We start from the raw sequence: 6,041 nt of genomic DNA, 5'->3' as shown, positions 1-6,041 counted from the left end.
TGGAGGCCATCGACTGGCCAAAGCACTGGGACTTGTGGTGTATGATTTTGTCCACTGCCTTGAGGGATATCTTGGGGAATGGGTGGGGTTTCACGTGGTTTTGGAAATCCAGAGATAAATTTGTTAAGTGTGCCCTGTAATTCCCCCAAAGACTTTTGCATTGACTGGAAGTTGTCTTGCACATGGTCCTTGAAGTCCTCGAAGTCCTGTCTGTCCTGCTCTCGATTTCTCATAGCACTTGCTGCAACCCGACCTTGACCGTAGATCCTGCCGCCGCCTGCACCGCCGCCGTCAGCTACACCGCCGCCAAGATTGTCCGGTTGGAAGTGAAGGATTTTATGGCTCCTCCAACTCCACTTCGGCACCCGATCTTACGCCGCCAAGGAGATGAACCTGGCTCTGATTACCACTTGTCAGACCCAGGTGGTCTGAAGCATGGAATTCAGTAAAACAGAGACTGAACTAGTGGAGTTTAGCTTGAATTTCAGAGGAATGATTAGCGAGTCTAGCTCGTTACAGAGGTTCTAGCCGACTAGGAACACTGGCGGCGGCAAGGGGGAAACCCTAAGAAAAAAGATACCTAACCTCGATCCCAACTCCTGGCTTTATAGCCTTACAAAGGGAAGGAAAAAGAAGAGCAAAAGCAAAACAGAAAGGAGAGAAACGTTGCCGTCTTTGCCGGAAAGGGAACATCGACCTCCAGGGCAGTCCCCGCCACACGATGAAGATCGGACGCTCGTCGGGTCATCATAACTGGCGAAGCGGTACGACGACGTCTCGGCCGTGCGATCAAAGATGTGTGGCTCCTGACGTTTCCCGCCTGTTCGGACGGGTTTGAATTAACTGAATCCTATTTGCAGCGATCGAATCTTCATACAGAGGCACTCGGGTCCTGACAACCTTGACTGAAATAAATGTGCCTTTGAGCAATCGAGGCACCCATGGGTATCAAGCTGGATCCTCCCTCTTGTCTCTAGAGTCCTTTTTGATCCTGTGATACTTGTTGTTCTGTCCTAGGATGGTCATTCTTGTTGAGTGATAACCAGGGCAGCTCCATTGTATAAACAGATTGATCTATGATAAGAGATGACGGGGGTAGGTTATATGATCGAGGAAAGCCGAATCTGAGCCCACTATGCAATGAACCCTGAACTATTTTTATTTGTACTTAAAGGTGTTACTTATTTATGCTCCGATGGCTTTCGTGCTGGGGCGATGATGATTAGCCGTGTCTGAAATAAGTGTGCCTTCAAGCAATTGAGGCACCTGTGGGTATCAAGTTGAATCCTCCCTCTTGTCTCTAGAATTCTTTTTGATCCTGTGATACTTGTTGCTCTGTCCTTGGATGGTCATTCTTGTTGAGTGATAACCAGGGCAGCTCCACTGTATAAAAACATTGATCTGGTGATAAGAGACGGGGGTAGGTTATATGATCGAGGAAAGTCAGATCTGAGCCCACTATGCAATGAACCCTGAATCCTTTTTATTTGTATTTAAAGGTGTTGCTTATTTATGCTCCGGTGTTTATAGTCGTCTTATGTAAAGATTTCTTCTCTCTCATACCTTTATTGCATATGAGTTGTTCTTGATCTTTTATTGTTTGTTGTTGATCCTTGATTTAATCTGGTTAAGAGTAAGCTGCACTTTGTTATACTAGAAAGACATGCTCCCAGCAAGTTATAGGGGCCTCTCTTGCTGCCTTAAGTTTGTATGGTAAAGTATGCATCATGTGTGCCTCTGTTTTGTTTCCCTCTTGTATTCCTATGTCTGGCCTCACATATCATGGCACTTGATATATGCATGGTTCTTGGCGATCGGACGCCACCACCGCCGCCGATGCCATCATGGCTCTTGCCGCCGTCAAACATTAAGTAAGTCATGACCTTCTCTTTTTTTTGCTTAGTGATATGCACATGGTTGCAACTACTCTACTGATTACAAAAGAAACATGAGCATGGTAGAGGTTGATTAAAAAAGTTTTCTTCGTTCTTTCATGTTGGAGTCAGCGGCAGTACCTTGCCAGTTAAATTACCTTCTTTCCTATTAGAAAGCAGTGTATGCTCTCTAGCTACTTAGTTTCTTTCTTGGCTGTAGTTTATTTCATATTTTTAGTTTAAAATGATATGTCAAACATGCTCTAATTTTTTCATGCCATTAGAGATTTCGGCTCATATTACTTCCTCTATGTTTATGGTTGGGTTGTGGTGCTTTACTGATTAGGTATTCTCAATCATGTATCATATCTACGTTCAAAAATATGTTGGAGTCAGTAGCTGCGACCGTGGTTCGGCCTGCAATTCCTATTGGCTATGCTGATGGCCCTACCGCTGTGATTGACGCCGATGTCCTTCTGTAGTGACAGATGTTGCACGCCAGATAGGTCTCGACGGCGTGCAGTATTTAGTTTTAGCTTTATTGTGTGAGTTGTTTGTGTTTTTCTGGTTTTCCATTGGTCCTAAACTGTACATCGAAATAAGTGTAGATGTATTAAGAGAGATGAGCTACTATGTAGGCATTATTTGTTTTTGTTATGTACCTGGTTACTTAATAATCGTTCTTAATATTGAAAAGGGACAGAAATAGGCTGAGTATTTGATCTGACTTGGTAGTGTTTGCCGTTTAACACATCTATGTCATTAGACCAGTTCTTTTTCTTCTCACAGTTTGTCATTTAGAATGATTTTTTAGAGGAACCAGGAACTGGTTCCTGATTCACTTTGTCCTCTTTGTTGATGATCCTTTTCTTGCTATGGTTATGCAGGCTTGAGTCTCAGTTTGATCTTACGGTTCTACGGCTCAAAGGTTGATGACTGCCATGAGGCACTACCCAGTTAAATCTTCGTAAGTTGTTGAGCATGAACTTTTCTTCTTAATTATTTTCATCTTCTTAGCCTTTCCACATCATCTCTTAAAAATAGTTTGAATCCATCAACTATGTGCTCTTCCTATGCAATTCATTGAACCGTAAGATTAAAACCTTCATAAGGTGTAGCCCTGTCTCCAACTACCTTCTGAATATTAACATTTTTGTTGGAAAAAGAAGAAAGATTGAATCATAGTTTGCACTAAATGAAAATGAGTTTTTTTTACATTTTGTTCACTCACTAGGAGGGTCACTATTTATATGCTTGCTTCAACTTTTTCCGGATCACCATGTAAATCATTTGTACAGGAGCTTTGGAACAAGAAAAACAATAATCACAAGGATGGAGGCTTAACATTTATTTTGTTTGCCATCTGGTGTTTATCTAATTTTTTGATGGTGTGACCAAAACCAGATTACCTTTTCTAATGTTAGTATTGGAGTGCTATCTGCAATGGCATCTACTATATATACTGAAAGTAGTTTTATTTATCTTTAGAACTTGATATATTTTCTAAAACCACATATTATGCTTCTATTTGTATCTATGACTTCTGAAGCAAGTCAACACCCACACAGGCAAACAAACCAAACTGCCGGTAGAGTCACTGCATATAAGGAAATTTACTTTGCTTCCAGTAGTGGGTTTAGGCTTGATGGAAGATTCGTTGTTTATATTTTCAGAAAACTGGATCTATCATGATTAAGATATGGTCAACATGTATATATTTGGTTCTACTGGTGCCCTCCAGTGTTGCTTACCAATGTTATTGCTTAATGATTACTACGACATATCTTGCTAGGTCCAAGCTGACAACAATCCTCTTGGTCTTAAAAATTTTGTCGAGGCGGCAGGGATCAAAGAATAACAGATCTGGGTCTTCGCCTTCCAAGATTAGAAGGGGGAAACCATCGCTCACTGTCCATATGCTTTAAAAGCAAATCTCAAGTGCATTGCCTATACAAAAATAATTTTGTGGTCATCTATCTCACAAACTATTCACATCAAGTTCATATGGAATGGCACTCACGGAGGCAATTGAGCCAAGCTATCTATTGTATGCCTAACTATGGCTTCGTAGTTTTATTGCCTCCATTGCCATTGTTGGCTTTTTCTCTCTTATGTTTCTGTTCATATTACTGAACTTAATGTTAGCTAATTAGTTTTTCTATTCGTATGACCATAGTGTATGCTGCCTTGCTTCTGGCACGGGTTAACTTTGATAGTCTCATGCCCATGTTTAACTTGATGATCGATGTTACTCTTCTGGTACATATTGAATGTTTCTTCTTACTCTTGAACCGACCAGATAATCGGTTGTTCTGTTACATGTGCTAAAACTTGCCTTCATACTGATACATCATGCCATTTGATCTTCCATCGGTTGACCATATCGTTGGGACCGGCACCCTCGCACCAAGGCGCGTTGCCGATCTAGTGTGATAGTAGAAGAGTAGGCCGCGGAGAAAAGTCGTGTAGTGGCAACGACATTCCCCGCAACACAAACGGTAATATATAGAAGCACTCTCTGGTGTCCCACCGGGTCAGGGTGGCCTCTTCGGTTGGTGCTAGCGAGCCGACCTCCCGATGCATCGGAAAGAGGGTGCGGTTGGCGAGCCACCTGAGTCGTCCGTTGGTCACGTCAGAAGACATCCACCGTTCTTTGTTAGGATTTGTGGTTCTGTTGATACGGCGATGACATAGACACGTACACCTTGTGATCAAAATGTTCGTACCTAATGCCAAAACGGCTCACAAATGTTAAAGTAAATATTGTCACCTTGATATATAATGAGAGAAACAGAGCAAATAATTGACATGGTTAAACGGGAGGGGGAGGGGGGCTTGTAATCTCGAATTTTAGCTGAAAAAGGGGTTTTCCTCCACTTTGTATTTCAAAGCAAACCACCATTAAACACATCGCAATGCCGGGGCGAGCAGCACATCAAGCCCAAAGAAAAAGAAAAAGAAATAAATGCCAATAGCGGCAGCTCGACAAAGCATGGCAGACCCGCGACCGCTGCGCCCTCCGGATACAAACTACTACATCCCTAGGCTCCGATCTACCGTGAACTACGTAGCACCTCCAAGAAGGGATGCGACGCCGACGACGCTGCTGCCCGGACAAGACCTAGGGTTTCCCCCAGTACGCGGAGGGAGGTGGGGGATAGCTACTCCCGACACCCTCCAAGAAGGGATAGCGGCACCCGCCGGTGTCACCGCATCGGAGCCGAACGAACCGGCAAGGATTTCTCCCGCACGCCAAACCCCACCAGCCAATCGGAGCCGACCAGCAAAACCACCGCCCAACCATGCGCCACCCCGGTTGCGCCGCCACCAACGCCGTCTCGCTGCGAGCACCACCACGAGGCCAAGAAGACCGGAGAGAAGATCCAAACGACGGGAACAGTAGCACCGAGGCCGAGCGGGAGGGAACCACCTCCACCGCCGTCGTGTGGGAGGCTCGCGCCTCCGGCACAGTCGCGGTAGCCGTCCGGACACGGCATCGGGGCATACCAGGCCACCCCTGGCCCGGCCAGGCCCGAAATGGGCCCGCTAAGCCCCGCCGGCCACACTGCAGCAGGCTGGCGTCGACGCCACCAGCCCCCACCGATCATCGCTGCTCACCACCGCCTCCTGATGGCCACGCCAACGCCACGCCTGTCGCCGGCCCACCCAGGCCCAAAGGGCCCAGATCTGGGCCAGGCGGGCGCCGCTAGCCCGCGCCGCCGCACAGCCCCGCCGCCAACGGCGCCGCCGCCGCACAGAACTCGCCCCTGCCGCAGCACAGGAAACCCCGCCGCCGCACAGGACCGCCGCCGCCTGAAGACACCGCTCGGAGCGCTCCGTCCCGCGCCGGAGAAACCCTAGACGGGTAAGAGCCGGGTGCCGCCGCCGCCAACGTCGCCCGGGCCAGGCCTGCGGCGGGCGCCGGCAACGGCGGCAGGGAGGAGGAGGAGAGAGGGGGAGGGCTTGCGGGAAGGAGGGGAGGCGCGGCCGGCCGCCCGCGGGGGCGGCGCGGTCGCGGTCGAGAGGGGGGGGGGATCTCGAATTTTACTCTCTCCAGTCGGGTGTATAGGGTGTGTGTTTGCTCTTAGGTTCTCGATTTGACTTGACAATATATGTGTTATGTGCCGTCAAAATGTTGTATTTACAATCTTTGTTCGAACATGAATC

The sequence above is a fragment of the Triticum urartu genome, chromosome 3 (genome assembly GCF_003073215.2).
Source record: "Triticum urartu cultivar G1812 chromosome 3, Tu2.1, whole genome shotgun sequence".
In the NCBI taxonomy this organism is placed as follows: Eukaryota; Viridiplantae; Streptophyta; class Magnoliopsida; order Poales; family Poaceae; genus Triticum; species Triticum urartu.
Note: the sequence above shows the minus strand (reverse complement) of the source record.